Source organism: Balaenoptera borealis (genome assembly GCF_965194805.1).
Source record: "Balaenoptera borealis genome assembly, chromosome: 20".
In the NCBI taxonomy this organism is placed as follows: Eukaryota; Metazoa; Chordata; class Mammalia; order Artiodactyla; family Balaenopteridae; genus Balaenoptera; species Balaenoptera borealis.
In genome coordinates this window covers 44339958-44357630 of record NC_138879.1, presented here as the reverse complement: position 1 = coordinate 44357630, position 17673 = coordinate 44339958, and the positions used below count along the sequence as shown (strand labels likewise).

Here is a 17673-nt window from a genome sequence, read left to right as displayed (position 1 = left end):
ATTTAATAAATATCAAAATTTTAAATGGAAATTACTTACATAAAGCCAAAATGTGTATTGGGTTTTGAAAATTTAGTTAAATCTTGTTAACTATTTTTATTTTTTAAATGAAGGGGGTCAATAGGTAAAATGAAAAAAAATCCAAACAGATGGAACTTTTCCAAGTTCAAAATACCAACGTGGTGCAAAGCCACCCCCAGGTCGATGTTCTGGCTGCAGTGCCTCCCATCTAAAACGTGCCTGCTATTTCTTCCTCTCCTTAGATTATTTTGCTTATTAGAGTCTGGTGTTCCCAGGGGAATCTAAGGGCTGGTGGGAACAAAAGCAAACAAGATGCCTTTGCAAACATTCCCTGTTCTTTTGACCTTCGAGGGACCCGCTAGGAAATGGAAAGGCTTGCTCGGCTTCCTGAGAAAACTGTAGCAAAAGGAATTTTCAACTGGGTATTATTTTTGGGAACTGTTCAGATTTCTCTAAACCCATTTTTTTTTTCCCCCTAACAGAACAGGAGTAAAGAAATCCAAAGATTATCTTGAAAATAGAGGCAATGCTACCCTGTCTCCCTGTGTGCTATAGCAGTTAGGTTTTGATAGTACGTTTATTTGAGTAGGCCCTTTCTCCAGACATGGTCAAAACTCAAAATGTTCTGAGTATCTGATTTAAACTTAAAGAGCTTTTCTATGAATTAGAGAAAAAAAGAAAGAAATTATTAGTACTTTTGGATAAGATGGTGACTTTGAAGGCTAACATCTAATTCCATACCACCTTGCAACCCCAGTTCCTGAAAGAAAGGAATAAAACACAAGTAAAAGAGCACCAGTACCAGAGCTAGAAAAGGATATCACTGAAGAATTTTGGACTACAGCAGATAGTCTGCATTGAAGGAAAAACACCTTGACCTTGACTCTTTTTCCCTTCAGGAAGCAGAGTCCTGCAATAATTGGAGATCCTGGATCCCACTGACTCTCCTAATAAGAAGGAACAGAAAATGAAAGGTAAAAATTGGCCTATGTCATCACTCCACTTGCAATCTCTTTTACCTTTAAAAAACAGTTGTGTGTGAGGCCCAAGGTTACAAGTGACTACCTCATAAAGAAGGTGGAGGGAGTGCCTTCCTGAGTTGGTGGCCACAACAATAGGCTAGATTCTACCTGGGGCCTGGGGCCCCCACGTTAGTCACACACCCATCAGAGAAAGCTGGCAGAGGTGCATCATCAAACACCTAGAATCAGAATCTCTGCCCATCAGTTTATAGCCCTGGAGCCCCTCCTTCTACCCTTAGGCTGAGGATCAAAGAGGCTTTCAAATTAAGAAGAGCCTCAAAGCTGCATCTGGGAGAGGTGGGGAGGAGCGGGGAGATAGTGATGGGATCCCAAGAGAATCACTTTACTCATTTCAGGGCCTAATAGGATGTTTAGATAAATCTCTCAATTTTCAAAGGTCAAAAGGTAGAAAAAAACCAACATGGGAACCATGAAAACCTCTTGTGTCATAAAGGGAAGGGAACATAGCACTCGTGAGAAAAACCACGCTGTTGAGTAAGGTGAAGTGTAGTGTGCTGAGGAGAACGAAATATTCCTTTATGCGCTGAATACATAATTTCTCACAGGGAGTGAAATGTCTTTGTTCAAGAACATATCTCGCAGAGCATGACTGGCTTTGAAGAGGAAGCCTTCTAGGCAAAGCCAAGATGGCTGGTGAACAAGAAGATGGAGAGAGAAGAAAATGAACCTGATTTGGGAGGGGTTGGAGCAGATCAGAAGGGGCATGATGTGGGGAGAGTCTGAGGAGAAGGGCTAGAAGTTCAACAAGTTGAGGAGAAAGTAGGCCCTGAGCAGAGAAGAGAAATCTGGAGTAAAGTTTAGAAGACAACCCCATTTATGTCCAAATGTTGCTGTCTGGAGCATCCTGACCCAGTAAGAAATGGGCATCTCTCTTAGCAAAAGAAAACTCTAAACTTGTCTCCCCAGAACTGTGTAGTCCAAGATGGTAGCCGCTAACCACACGTGGCTATTTACATTTAAATTAAGTAAAATTTAATAAAATTAAAAATTCAATGCCTCAGTCACACCAGCCACATTTCAAGGACTCAATAGCCAGACATGGCTAGTGGCTTCCATATCGATGGTTTAGATATGGAACATTTCCAGCATCACAGAAAATTCTACTGGGATAGCCGTGGTCTAGAAAATCCCTTATGCTCTCCCACCTATTAGAAATTAAAACAAAGGAAGCTAATTCTTTGGGTAACTATGTTAGCCAGTGCAGAGATTATAAACATTCCTCTTCCTGCCGGGACACAGGGAAATTCCTTTGCCTTAAACTTTCTGTACTTAGTTGACTTTGGATGTTTAGGGGTTTTTATCAGAACTTGTTTTAGGAAGGAAGACTAGAATTTTTTTTTTTTTAATCTTCTATCTGACTAAGTCAGAGAGAATTCTTTGCCAAGATTCTTTGCTACTTCCTTTTCTTTTCTTTTTTTTTTTTTTTTTTTTGGACGTGCTGCGTTGTGAGGCATGCAGGATCTTAGTTCCCCTGACCAGGGGTTGTACGCGCACCCGCTGCAGTGGAAGCGCGGAGTCTTAACCACTGGACTGCCAGGGAAGTCCCCAATACTTCCGATTTTTAATCCAGTCTATTGTCTATTTGGAGATCCCAGGAGTTGATTGGATGGAGTTACTTTCTGGGTCAACAGGGGTCACAGTATTTTCTCAGGCCTCCCGCCTACTAGTTACTTCTCTAGGATGCCAAGAAGCTTGTTTCTTGTTTATTAGATACTGTGTTTAACCTATCAGCTTGACAAAGGTCAATAGCACACGTTATATGTTGATGTTGGAATTAAGTACAAATTGTTACAGCCATTATGGAGAGTGATATGGTAATCTCTATCAAAATTACCAATGCACCTGCCCTTTGACTCAGCAATTCCCCTTCATGATTTTATCCTACAGATATATTCATGCAGCATAAAATGATATATGCCCCAGGTTATTCATTGTCATACTGTTTAGAAGCCTGGGAACAACCTAAATGTCCAAAAATAGAGGACTGCTTAAGGAGGTTATACTATCCATATAACAGAATATTATGAAGCCATACAAAAGGATGAAAAAGCTCTTTATGTAGTAGTTGGGAACAATTTCCAAGATATATTGTTAGGTGAAAAATAACCTGCCATCATTTGTGTTTTTTTGAAAAAAAGGGGATGGAGTAGGGGAAGAATATGTGTAATTTCTATATGTGTACAGACTGTCTCTGGAAGATGAGGGAAATGAGGGGCTGCTGGGGAAGGGGATGGTGGGAAGGAAACTTTAATGTCCAAATAGACTAAATGTCCTATGGTACCTTTTGAGTGTTGTACTATGCGGACCAATTGCCTGTTAAAAATACACATTTTTAAAAAGAGAAAATTGAGTTTTCCAAAGGGCTCCTTCACCTTAAATCTTTCTATCACAGTTTTTGTTAACCAATGAATATGAGTTTAGAATTAGAAAAATAGCTTGCGTGTCTGGTAACATGGCAGACTAGCTAACTACTGACTCTCCCACTGAGCAGTCAATTACCACAATGAAATAGTAACAGTATCATCAGGAAAGTATCTGTGAACTGTCCAGAAAGCTAGAAATCCTCAGCCTAGGAGCAGAGAAGAGCACTGAAGGCAGCTTTGACCCTGAGGGCTTTGCCAGATCTGGTGAACTTGACTGACTTCATGACCTAGCGAGGCTCTGGAGCCTGCAGAATGTGAGGATTTTAGTAAGGGAGCCCCTCACAAATACGGGGTCCCAAAGGTCCACACCCTCATGGTAAAGATGAATTAAAAATGCCACCCCGCCCCCAGCAGTCTACAAGGAACATAACCTGTCCTAAATCTTGGCACTGAGAACAGTGGGGAACTCCTTCCCTAAGCCCACCCCCGAGAAATCTGAAACCCAAGCTGGTTTGCACACAGGGATGCAGCCTGAACTTTAAAACCTCGAACTGAGGATGTACAGTGGTCTTTGGCAGACAGTGTTCTCCGGTGCCCGATAGAAACAAGCACAGATTCTTTCTGAAAGAACCCACTTTTAGGTTTGGGCTCAAAGAATTTCTATAGATAAATTAGAAGAAAATTGAGAAAAATCAATAAACACATAAGGAAACCAGGCATCACAAATGGTAGCCTACAGGGCACAAATGCAGAATCAGACTTGTAAAAACACCTGATATTGACATTATCAGAGCTGGGACATTCAAAATGGGACACTTAAAAGTCTGAGTAACGAGCAAGAGCTGTTGAAAATGAACAAAACAGAACTCGTAGAAGTAAAATAGATTTACTTTATGCAGATAAAATCTCCAGTGGAAGAGTTTGTCCTCCTCAAAAAGCCTATTAAGTATGTGAAATGCCCACCAGAGACCTGTGTGTGGCAAGCATTGTTAATTGCTTACCCAACAGACCTCAGCTTTAATTGGGTATCAAGTGGTGGTAGCTTCAAGGGAGGTTGGCCTCCTCTCAAGCCCCAGGGGCTGAATCCTGATTGGTCAGACTCTAAGCAAATCACAGTCTGCTCCCTTTGCCTGTCATTGATAGGCAAGGGTATGCGAAGTCATTATAGGCATTAAGATGTGAGAGGAAGTCTGCTGGGAACTTTTGGGAAAGTCCTAAAAAAGAGGACTTTGCTCCTAAAGAGAGGTGAATGGCGAGAATTAGACGTTTTCTAATGCTAGGCATTGATATCTGCAGTGTGAAGCATGGAGCTGCAGCAGCCATCTTAGGACCATGAGGGGAGCTGACCTATGACATTGAAGGGGACAGGCCAGTACACTGAAGATGAAATGGCAAGAACTTAAGTCCTTGATGACCCAGTTTGACTGGTAAGTTCACCAACTCTGAAACCACCTGACTTCCAGAATTCTTGTTCTGTGAATATACTTTTCATTATTGTTGAAGCCATTTTGAGTTGAGCTTTCAACTTACATCAGGAAGCTTCCTGACCAACACACCAGGCTCTCACACTGCAACACACACCTAGGGCAGCAGGTCAAATCCAGACCAGGGCAGCAGGGACTAAATTCACAACCAGCTGGCAGCTCACCTGGAGCTTCTTGGAAAACTGTGATTGGCCTCCTACCAGCTTCCTGAGGACAAGGGTCCAGGGGCAATGGAATGTGTTTTGGCACTTAAGACTGAAGAAAAGTACCTGTTTTACACCAAGAGTCCAGCTTTGACGTCATTGATTTAGTTACTCATTATAAGTCTGTAGACACTAGGTTAGATGTAAGGACAAACAGAGGTGTAGAACAAACAGTGTGTCTTCGGAGTCCCCTCCCTTCCACACTCACCAATCCCCTTTATGGTGCCATACCCACCCCTCTCTGCGGTTAGAGGCGCCTCTCCCTGACTTTTTCACAGGAGATAGAATGGTGCTCCATCTGAAAGTTTGTTTATGGGCTGGATCCAACCCAGTGGGGACCTTAAAAAGTAAGGAATCAGGCTGAACTCTCAGACAGCCCCATCCTGCATTGGGGTGAACTCTCTTCCCTAGCCCTATCCTTCTGTTCAACATGTCCACTCTGAACCTAAAGGTGGGCTGGAATCAAACTCCCCTATAGGAATTCATGGATTCATCCAAAAGCCATTCATTATAAAGGCACAGGAGGAGTTCACCATGCTCTGTTATGCCTCTATGATCTTGCACATGCTATTAACTCTCCTTGTTCACCTGACAAGCTCATACTCACTCTTCAAGACCAGCTTGAACATCATCTCCTCCGTGAAGCTACCATAATTCCCAATCTCCCTTCTCACCACTACCCCTTCTTGACAAAGGGAATTGCCCCTTCCTCCACACTCCCAGCATGCTTTGGACAATGTCTGTTCACTCAGTATTGAAAAATCTTTTGTTTGTGTCCATTTCTCCCTCCATGACTTATTCATCTTTGTATCTCCATTTGTGACATATAAGAAATCCTCATTAAATGTTTATTGAAATGAAATGAGAAGGCCTGAAATAATGAAAGCTTTTCTAGATCATTATGTCCATTGCACGGTGGAATGTCCCATAGCCTCTATTCTGCTGTTGCCTGCAGAGTCATTTCCCCTTGGGGATGTGGACTTGAGGCAGTAGAACAGTTCTGTTTCCTTCCATTCAAGGAAGGCACAGAAACACACAAAGGAAATATCTTTACTGAGATTGAACAGATTCTTTTAAAGTTGCTAGTTGGATCTCCTGGATTCCAGGGGTCTCTAGGGCTCCCATAATGTTGCACCAGATTGCAAACACTTTAACATCCTGATAAACCAATCTATTTGTATTCTTTGGATTCAAACACGTTATGGCTCTAGTGTAAGTATGCATATGACTGAGAAAACAGTAATTTCAAAAAGATTAAAATAAGAGCCCCCCACTAGAATATGTAAAGAACTCTAACAATCTACAATTAAAAAAAAAATACCCAGTTAAAAGTGGATAAAGGCTCTGAATAGACATTTCTCCAAAAAAGATATACAAATGGCTAATAAGTGCATGAAAAGCTGCTCAACATTATTATTCATCAAGGAAATCCAAATCAAAACTACAATGAGATACTATTTCATACTCACTAGGAGGGCTATAATAGAAAAAACAGATAATAACAAGTGTTGGTGAGGATGTGGAGAAATTGGAGCACTCATATACTATTGGTGGGAATGTAAAATGGTACAGCCACTTTGGAAAATAGTTTGGAATTCCTCCAAAAGTTAAACATAGAGTTACCATATGAACCAGCAATTCCACTCCTAGATATATACCCAAGAGAAAGGAAAACATATGTCCACACAAAAACTTGTACATGAATGTTCATAGCAGCATTATTCATAATAGCCAAAAAGTAGAAACAGCCCCAAAGCCCATCAACTGATGAACGGATAAACAAAATGTAGTACCTGCATAGAAAGGAATATTATTTGGCAATAACAAGGAATAAAGCAGTGATTCATGCTACAATATGGATGAACCTTGAAAACATCATGAAACTGCATATTATAGGATTCTATTTATATGAGATTTTTCAGAATAGGCAAATTCATAGAGACAGGAAGTACATTAGCAGTTGCCTGGGAGTGGAGGGGGGAGATGGGAAGGGGGGAGTGACTGCTGGTGGGCATCGTGTTTCTTTTTTGGATGATGACATTGTTACAATGGTTGCACAATTTTTTTTTTTTTTTTTGGCCATGCTTCGAAGCTTGCAGGATCTTAGTTCCCTGACCAGGGATCGAAACCAGGCCTTCAGCAATGAAAGCACGTAGTCCTAAGCACTGGACCACCAGGGAATTCCCCACAATTCTTGAATATAGTAAAAACCACTGAGTTGTACACTTCAAATGGGTGAATTGCATGGCATATGAATATGTCATTAAAGCTGTTTTATTTATTAGATAGATAGATAGATAGATAGGTGATAAACCAACCCCAGACAGAGGCGGCAGCCCGCCTTCTTCCTGCTTCCTTGGCAGGGAGTTCTCACCTGTTTGTCTTTAATCCGTTTATCTCCCTGTTGACTGGGATCCACCCAGCCAGCAAACTCGTGTTTGCTCTGCGGTAACATCCGTAGGATGTGCCAGGCCTCAGGCCTGACTTTTCTCTGCAGTCCTTGCCAGCTAGGTCAGTGTCGGGGAGGCAAACAGCCGGGGCTGGCCCTGTGGCAAATGTGTGACAATACAAGGGCGTGAGAAGCAGTCAGAGAGCCCCCTACAGGCTCCCTTGGAGAGCACGCTGGAGTCCTTTCTTCCAGTTGAACCTCCTGTTGCTGAACCAGGAGGTGAATGAAGCCAGATACCAGTGTGTGGGACTGGAAATAGGAAAGCACTTCCCCAGGGCAGGGACAGGCTCTGGGGGCTCATTACAGTGAAAAGGAAGACAACACACACGACCAAGCACTGCCCAGTGAAGACTCTGTGCTATTTGCTTTACCTACTGATCTCATTTAATTCTTCCAATGACCCTGTGAGGTGTGAAGGAGGGACTTTTTTTTTTTTTTTTTTTAATATTTATTTATTTATTTATTTATTTATTTATGGCTGTGTTGGGTCTTCGTTTCTGTGCGAGGGCTTTCTCTAGTTGCAGCAAGCGGGGGCCACTCTTCATCGCGGTGCGCGGGCCTCTCACTATCGCGGCCCCTCTTGTTGCGGAGCACAGGCTCCAGACGCGCAGGCTCAGTAGTTGTGGCTCACGGGCCCAGCTGCTCCGCGGCATGTGGGATCTTCCCAGACCAGGGCTCGAACCCGTGTCCCCTGCATTAGCAGGCAGATTCTCAACCACTGCGCCACCAGGGAAGCCCAGGAGGGACTTTTTAAATTCCTGTTTTACAAATGACGGAACTCAAGTTCAAAGAGGTTAAGTAACTTGACTAAAGTTGTATGACTAGAAGTATGTGAGCCAGGTTCTGCTCTTAAAAAAAAAAAAAAAAGATTCCAACTAGTTTATACATCCCACAGTAGTGGACTGGTTTAATTAATTATCCTTCATTTATACAGTGGGACACTATACAGATGTAAAAAAGAAGTAGGCTTGCAGGCTTCCCTGGTGGCGTAGTGGTTAAGAATCCGCCTGCCAATGCAGGGAACACAGGTTCGAGCCCTGGTCCAGGAAGATCCCACATGCCGCGGAGCAACTAAGGCCGTGCGCCACAACTACTGAGCCTATGCTCTAGAGCCCGCAAGCCACAACTACTGAGCCCAAGTGCCACAACTACCGAAGCCCGCGCACCTAGATCCCATGCTCCGCAACAAGAGAAGCCACCGCAATGAGAAGCCCACGCACCGCAACGAAGAGTAGCCCCCCCTCGCCACAACTAGAGAAAGCCTGCACTCAGCAACAAAGATTCAACGCAGCCAAAAATAAATAAAAATAAAAATAAATACATTTATAAAAAAAAAGAAGTAAGCATGCATTAAATAATAATATGGAATGATCACCATGATGTATTTTTAAGTGAGAAAAGCAAGGTACAGAATGGTATATGTAGTATTCTACCATTTGTCTAAAGGAGGGAAGAAAAGATACATATATTTATAATTGCTTGTTTCTGAATAAAATAACTCTGAAAGGGCGTATAAGAGGCTAGTGACATTGTTTGCTTCTGGGGAAGGTATGATTGTCAGGCTCCAAGATCCACCCCCCAGCTTCTAGCCTTCTGGTAGTCACATCCTGTATGGGCTATTTTGGGCTGACTTGTTAGTCACACCAATAGGACATCACAGTAATGATGGTGTGTGACTTCCAAGACTAGGGCATAAGACATTGTGGATTCTGTCTTCTTCTCTCTTGGATAATTCATTGACATGTCATAAGGATACTCAAGCTGCCCTATGGAGAGGTCCAGGTAGAGAAGAACTGAGGCCTCCTGCCAACAACCATGGGAGTGACCCATCTTGAAAGAGGATCCTCCAGCTCCAGTCAGGCTTTCAGATGACTGCAGCCCCCGCTGACATTTGACTATGGCTTCATGAGAGACCCAGAGACAGAACCAGCAGCTAAGATGTGCCCAAATTCCTGACCCACTGAAAGTACATGAACTAATAAATATTTACTGTTTTTTTTTTTAACTGCTAAGTTTTGGGTTAATTTGTTATGCAGCATTAGATAACTAATATAGATTTGGGGGCTGCTATAACAAATATCTAAAAATGTGGAAGTGCTTTGGAACAGGGCAGTGGGCAGAAGCTGGCAGGACTTTGAGGGGAGAGTTTGTGAAAGCTCAAGATACCTTGAACAAGACTATTTATACAAACCCAGTGGTATTTGGAGAAAATATGGACTTATAGGAAAATGTTCCTGGAAACTGGGGGATATGGAATCCAGTTAGGGGACTGGAGGGCTAGGAGATGGGAGTGGGAAAGAGACTTTTCACTTTGAACCTTTTGAATATTTAATGTAGTACCTATATAAAAAAATAAACTGATAATATTTAAATAATAATTTTTAAAATGAGGCTTAGAATGTGATCTCCATAATTCAAGGTGACTTCTAGGATCTCTGGTCACTGCTGCCCCTCTCCCTACTATGATGCACAGGCCACCACAGCTCTGAATGGTCCCATTTTGAGGAGGACTAGACAGGTACAAGTGTCCCTGTCCCCAAAGTCCATGGTCAGTGTTCTCCCGGTGTACTTCAGGGGATGGAGGGAGCTTTGGGATATTTGGATTTGTTCCTTAAATGTCTTTTCTTTCCTCTTTTTCGTCTCTTTTTTGTTGTTGTTGTTCTACCTTCTGGAAGATTTTCTTGATTTCACTTCAAATTATTCTTTGGACTGTTTTATTTCTCCATCATATGGTCAATTTTCAAGGACTTTTACCTGTTCTCTGTTCCTTTTTTGGAGTTTCCTAATCTCATTGTATGATTATAAGATCTTCCCTTACCTAGCTGAGATATTAATTAAAACTTTTAATTATTGGTCTCTTTTCTATGTTGTCTCTGTTCTTCAGAGATCCTTTTTTCTCTTTTTTCCCCTTCATTTTGTTTGCCTTTTTTCCTTTACAGCTTGAGGTGTCTAAAAACGTCTGGTGCGCACTGGTTCCCTGCTTATATTTAAAAATGAGGCTTTAAAAGTCTCACTGGAAACTACATGTGGGAACAGGCTTTGTTCACTGAAGGTGGCTCCTTAGCCTGATGGGGAAGGAGATGATTTTTTTCTGACCAAGCTCCCTAATATCCTCATATAAAGGGTTTTTCTCTGGGGTTTTTTGGTTTGCCAGAGGAAAATCCCTAATATATTACCTAAGATGTAACAACCTAGTTACAGGCGTTCTGGGAGCAGACAAAAATGGGGAAGAAGGGGAAGCTGAGGGTCCAACCGTTTGTCAAGCATTTGATCCCCCTGTGTTCAGTCCTATGCTTCCGTCCTTGCCCTCTCCTCTTCCTGGAGCCCTTTAAATTAATTTAGTCTACATTTTGGGGATGGGGGTGGTCTTACAGATTTTGCGTTAATTCCCCTGTCTTCACTCTCAGCCAGACCTTCCCTGTACTGTACCTTGTAGCCTTGACCTCTTAGGGGTTTAGGGGGAAATCCCCCTATTCTCACCAATCTCCCCACTGCAAGCATTATTTTCTATTTTCTTCTGCTCTGCTAGATCTTTTATCACTCTCCTGCCTTCCCCAAAACATCTTGAAATTTCTTATGTCTTCTCTCCTATTCTCTTCGTCTTAAGGCTTTTTTTTTAAAATTTATTTACATATTTATTTAGGCTGCTCCAGGACTTAGTTGTGGCATGCGGGATCTAGTTCCCTGACCAGGGATCGAACCCGGGCCCCCTGCTTTGGGAGCTCGGAGTCTTACCCACTGGACCACCAGGGAAGTCCTTTTTTTTTTTTTTAATTCCTTCACTAATGTTTAAGTTGTGTCTCTGTAAGAAGATAAGAAAATCTCTTACAATCCATCTGCTCTGTTTAACTGGACATAGCTCACATTTTCCTAAAAGGCAGTACAGACTCAACAAAACACACCTGGGCGCAGGATTCAGCTCACCACCAGTTTCAACCAAGATACTGCCAGTGTGGGCTCCAATGAGTGGGTCAAAGCTAGCTGCCAGCCAGATAAAGATCTTACCTGGATGGGGAGGCAGAGCCTAGGTATTTGGGGAAACCCTGAGGTAGAGCAATAACACCCTAAAAGGATTAACAATTGAACATTAAATTCAACTATGCTTATATGGCAACTGCCATCTGATTGGGTTTATCTGGTGTCTGGTATTGACCTGGAGTGTCAGGTTTTTCGGCTTCTTGTCTAATTAGACAGATATTTAACTGGGTATGTAAATGTCCTTACTTTTATCATTAAGAATGTTTCTTGATTGGGAAAATAAGTATGGTGTAATAAGTATGGTAAGTATGGTGATATGATTTCTGTGTAGATAAGCTGTTTCCTTTATACTAAGCACAGGAAGATGAGAATACCCGGGGAACTATAGCATTCATAAGGCATACTGACTGGACATTAGTTAAACTTATTTTATTATTATTATTATTTTTTTAACTTATTTTTATTTTTAATTAATTAATTTATTTTTTGGCTGTGTTGGGTCTTTGTTGCTGCACGCGGGCTTTCCTCCAGTTGCTGTGAGCGGGGGCTACTCTTCGTTGCAGTGGGCGTGCTTCTCATTGCGGTGGCTTCTCTTGTTGCAGAGCACGGGCTCTAGGTGCACAGGCTTCAGTAGTTGTGGCATGAGGGCTCAGTAGTTGTGGCTCACGCACTCTAGAGCGCAGGCTCAGTAGTTGTGCCACATGGGCTTAGTTGCTCCGCGGCATGTGGGATCTTCCCGGACCAGGGCTCGAACCCGTGTCCCCTGCATTGGCAGGCAGATTCTTAACCACTGCGCCACCAGGGAAGTCCAGCCATTTCCACTATTTGACAGCTCTTCTACATTCAAAAATGAAGAAGTGCCAAAATAGAGAGTGTCAGGCAGAAATGCTTTAGGCTACCAATTACCTAAAACCTGATTATTTGTTCAAGAAATGAGTTTGTTTCCTGGCATAGTAAGAAGTCCGGAGATGATGTTGGTATTGGTTCCACTGGACCCCAAGCAATTTCTATCTTTCTCATTCATCATCTCTAACAAGCTAGCTTTGGGACCTATGTACCACCTCCTACCCCTAAGATGGTCACTATAGTTCCAAGCATCATGGCCTCATTCAAGGTAAGAATGAGGGTGAATGGGGGTAGCACCAGCAGCTTTGGTCCCATTTGTCAAGGAAGCAAAAGTTTTCCCAGAAGCTCTCAGGGTTCTTCAGCTTCTACTTTATTGGCCAGAACTATGTCACGTAGCACTCTCAGCTGCAAGAAGGTCTGGGAAAGAGAGTATTTCCCCACCCAGACTACATGATGGAAGAGGCCAAGGAGAAGGGAATTGGGAATTGGTATTAGATTAGTCAACCTGCAGGGCCTGATGCCTTGGCTTACAAAAATTGCAGCCTATTTTTTTTTTAAATTTTATTTATTTTTAGCTGCGTTGGGTCTTCGTTGCTGCACGCAGGCTTTCTCTAGTTGCTGCGAGCGGGGGCTACTCTTTGTTGCAGTGAGTGGGCTTCTTATTGCGGTGGCTTCTCTTGCTGCAGAGCATGGCCTGTACGCATGCAGGTTTCAGTAGTTGTGGCATGCGGGCTCAGTAGTTGCAGCACGTGGGCTTAGTCGCTCCGTGGCGTGTGGGATCTTCCTGGACCAGGACTCGAACCCGTATCCCCTGCACTGGCAGGCGGATTCCTAACCACTGTGCCACCAGGGAAGCCCTGCAGCCTATTTTTAATGTTGCCATTTACCGAATTATTTTAACTCTCTATACTGATACAGGTATACAGAAAATGAGCTATAATTGTGCCACGCTTGGAAGACAATTAGAAATTTATATTTTAAATATTTAATTTGAAGTGCCTTGCTGGCAGTGTGGTCCAGAATGAGAAACAAATTTAAAGACTTCTTTCAACGCTATCAGTGAATTTCTGTGACTCTGTATAAATTGAATTCCAGAGAACTGACCAAGTCTAAAATCGAGGTATCTTGATTTAGTGATGTAGATTTAGGTGAACTAGGCAATGACCAACTTGCTAATACCATCCCCAGAATTAGACCACCACCCACCCCACTGCATCCCCCACCCCCACCCCGGCACCTGGTCAGAAATGCTGAAAGCCCTGAGCCTCGCTCCAGGGCTGGCTCCTTTACAGCTGTGCTTGCAGCTGGCCAGCTGGCGGGAGACCCCACTGGAAGGAAAGCAGGAGGCGGGGCTTAGGCAGCCCTCCACAGCCTGCCACCTCCTCCTTCTAAGAGAGGTTTGTGAGAGGGAGAGAAGCCAGGAGGGTGTGACAAGTGGAAAGGAATCTTTCCCCGACCCCTCCCAACTTATCAAAGTTGTACCATTTCCCTTTCTTCCTAGAGGTTGATACTCTTCTCCATATTACAGGAGATTTGTCAACTACAGTCCAGCTCCTGCCTGGCATTCAAAGAAAGCGAGTGTTTGTCATGCATTAGCCTCTTCCTCCTCCTCCCCCATCAAATGATCTCTCAACCAAGGTTGGGAGAAATGAACCTTCCCTTCCTCCCGGAACATATTCCGGACTTCATTTCTCCTTGGGATTGCTCAATTTCCCTTCCTGTGTTTGCAATTTCCCCCAGCATGTGACTTGCATTTGGCAACTCCTGTCCTGGGGTGTTGGGGACGGTGGAGTTATGCCTCTCACACCACGTTTCTGTACCACAAAGTCAAATTGCACTTTTTGGCTAGACCCACCTGCCCCCTGTCCCTGCCGAGGGCTCTCCTCTCCCCAGCCGCCAGCTCCAGGGCCTGTCTTCCTTGTGCACCAGCTCAAGTAGCTGGAGGACATTTCTCTCTCCCTCCCTCTCTCTCTCTCCTTTTTTTTTTTTTTTTTTTTGGCCCCTAGCACTTCCTATGTTTCAGTGGGGGGGAGTGTAGCAGATCTGGATTCCTGGTGCTGCGGGGGCATGGCACACATGAAGCTTCTATCTGGGGTGATGTTTCTGACTGTGTAGCTTTGAGCCTGGTTCTCAAGCATCTGGATGGTTCTGTGAACTGCCCATTAACCTTTTGAGACATTTTCTGCTTAATTCAGTCATTCCATTTCTATGGATTCCAGCTGGGAACCATGACAGTCGGTAGTAGTTGAGTCCCTGACCTGACCTTCCAAGCCTGACTTTCTCATCAGTTCCCACTTGAAGTAAGAGAAGGGACCCAGACTGCGTGTCAGGGAAGGATATCAACGTACTCACATTGTTCTTTTGTGTTGGGGGAGGCCATGCTGTGGAAACTGCACTCAACCCAGAGTTGGAACCACATGCTTTAGTCATCATTTTGTCAAAACTAACCCGGTGACCTTAGGCAAGTCATTTTCCTTCCATGGGTTTCCTCATTTATCAGATGGTCTAAGTGAAGATGCAGGTCAAAAGATGCCACATTTCCACATGGTTCCTGTTCTTGGAGCCTAAGTTTCATCACAGTGGCTCCACTTAATAGAGTATTTTTGTTTTTCCTGTAATAACTTGTAATTATAGTTCAAGCAAAAATCTTGACGCATGGTTAATTTTATTGCCCCATGCCAGTCCTGGTTTCCAACCCCAGACTCAGCTGTATCCCAGCTTTAAAAGCCCAAGAGCTGGAACTCTACAAAACAAGGATTAAAATATGTGTATTCAAGCTATTTATAGGGACTGGGTCTGGGAAGCGTGTCTTCATTCTACTTATGGGTGGCATTGTCTTTACTTACGGATGGTGATGGTTTATGAAATCAGCCCGGGCTTGGGGCTTGAATCCTGGCTCTGAGTGGCCTTGAGTGAGGACCATACAGGTTCCCACATACTGCTCCATGCTGCCAGCTAATGGGTTGGGACTGACTTACTGTCCCAAGAAGGCTGTGAGTTTCTCAGGAGCAGGAACCATGTCTTAAATGGATTTCATGTCCCCTCTTACCTCTCTCACTTCGACTTTTATATACCTATGTATATGTGGAACATCTCTGGAAGACCACCCAAGAAACTGACAGCAGTGGGGGCCTCAGGGAAGACTGGAGCCAGGAGGAAGTGAGAGATTAAGTCTTCACTGTACACTCTTGAGTATTTGACTATGAACATAATGTAGTTACAGTATTTTTAAACTGCTTAATAGAGAAATAAGAAAACTCACATCTCCATTTTTATTTCATTTTACACAATAGTGTATTTGTTCAACCCCCCATTTGGGGGCATTCTGATTTCTCTGTCTGGTTAGGGGTTGTCGCTCACCTCTCTTCAACCTGGAAAGGCCTCCCAGAGGAGGTGGCTTCTGACGGATGAGTAGGAGCTAGTCAGGTGAGGGAAGGCATTCCAAGTAGAGGGACAATTAATAAGGTGTGGGGCTTGTGAGAAAATGCAAGGAAGGTGGAATTGGTGGACATCAGTCTGAAGGGATGGGATAGGTCATTTAAAGCTCCTGAAGCATCCTGGAAACTTGAATCCCTGGACTTTATCCCAGACACAGTGAGAAGCCACTGAAAGGATTTTAGATTGGTGAGTGATACTGATCAACTGTATAAATCAGCAACTCAGATTATGAGCAGTTCCCATGGCTTGTTGGTAAGACAGCTGGATTCTCATCTCCTAGGACCCTCAGACTAATGGTGTGATCATGGGACCCTCACCAGAACATCAGGTTATACTACTTTTTGCGGGACTGTCAGTGTCTCTGCTATTTAGAGGCAGAGGGTCTTTAAAAGGTCAGTGTTACTGTCCTAGATGATATCTGGGGTGATGTTCACGGGGGATTTCATGGAATCAGATTTTTAGTGATGGGGAAAACTTAGGAATCCAATTCAGTTACAGATCCAAGTATTTCTGAGGAGCACTTGGGCTTCTGCAGACATGTTTAACATGAAAACCTTTTTCTGATCCTAAATGCCTTGAAATAAGTTAAAGACCACCTGTGTAATCTTAGAAGCTCAGATTCTGAGACCTTGTCGGAGGGATCCAGTTCTTCGTACAAATGTTCTCTGAGCACTGAGTCTATGGCAGCATGAAACCTGACAAGCAAATATCCCTGCCCTCTGTGAGGTCAGTCTAGCAAAATACAAGAGGATATGAGATAAATGGGATGATTTAAAACAGGAAGTTTTACTGTTGAACTCTGATATTAAAGTGAGAACAGAGAAGAAAACATTTGTATATCAAGTTCAAGCCAAGATTTTTTTATATGTTAAGGATTTTACCTGTTTTCTCTGGGGCTAACATGGGTCTCACCAGTGATGGCCAACATTTCCTGAGCTATAAGTTGCATCTCATTTTCCCAGGCTTTAGTTGCAACACCATGACCATGGCCCTTATTTTCATTTGAGGGAGTCTGGGTAGATTAATTAATACTTACGAAGTTTTGCATTTCGTTTAATAAAAGTTGGAATGAAATACATCTAATGCAAAAAGAAAAATGCAAAGGGTAATTTACAATTCAAGCCAGAACACTTTCGAGAGTGAAAGGGGTGCAATTTAGTAATTTCATCCTGAAAACAGGTATGAACTGAGGCTGTCCCAGGGAAAGCAGGCATCTTCGCTGTGTATCACTTAGTGAACTCATTCTGTTACCAAATTGGTTGACTGGACCTGCCCCAGGGGTCCTAGCCTGGGCCAAGACTCCTTGTCTCGACCAGGGAGGTTCTCTTTCCAAGTGGCTTCGCACAGCCAGTAACATAACCCGTGCTGAGACTGGAACAGCACAAGCTTTATTGGAACAGCACAAGCTTTATTGGAACAGCACAAGCTTTATTCAGTGGTCAAAGAACGGAGAAGAGGGAGCCTTGTTTGCAAATCAAAACTTCCCAACCCAATTCAGGCAGAGACACCAAATATATAGGAGGGTTGAGGTAAAAGGGAGGGAATTGGAAAGAGTGGGAGGATTATTCATGACATCCGAGGACAGTGGTGTGGTTTGGACCTGGAATTGATGCAACACTCCCTTCAGTCCTTGTTTGGGCTTTTCTTTTTTTTTTTTTTTACTGTATAATTCCATTTATATGCTATACCCAGAAGAAGTAGATCCATAGAGACAGAACACAGATTGGTTGCTTTCAGGAGCTGGGGTGAATAGAATGAGGAACAACCTCTTAATGGACATGGGATTTTCTTTGGGGATGATGAAAATGTTCCAGAACTACATAGAGGTGGCACAACATTGCAAATGTA

At 43.3% G+C, this 17673-nt stretch overlaps 1 long non-coding RNA gene across 3 annotated transcripts in view; it reads left to right on the top strand.

The window, feature by feature from the left end:
• LOC309618078 overlaps nucleotides 1-17673 on the top strand; it is an 81607-nt gene that overhangs the window by 25597 nt on the left and 38337 nt on the right. For 2 of the 3 annotated variants that reach the window (XR_014238306.1, XR_014238307.1), the window contains exons 2-3: nucleotides 921-995; nucleotides 4724-4854. This is a non-coding gene — a long non-coding RNA (uncharacterized lncRNA). Of the gene's footprint in view, nucleotides 1-920; nucleotides 996-4723; nucleotides 4855-9314; nucleotides 10494-17673 lie in introns of those variants that run through there. The other variant, XR_014238308.1, reaches the window with a different exon arrangement.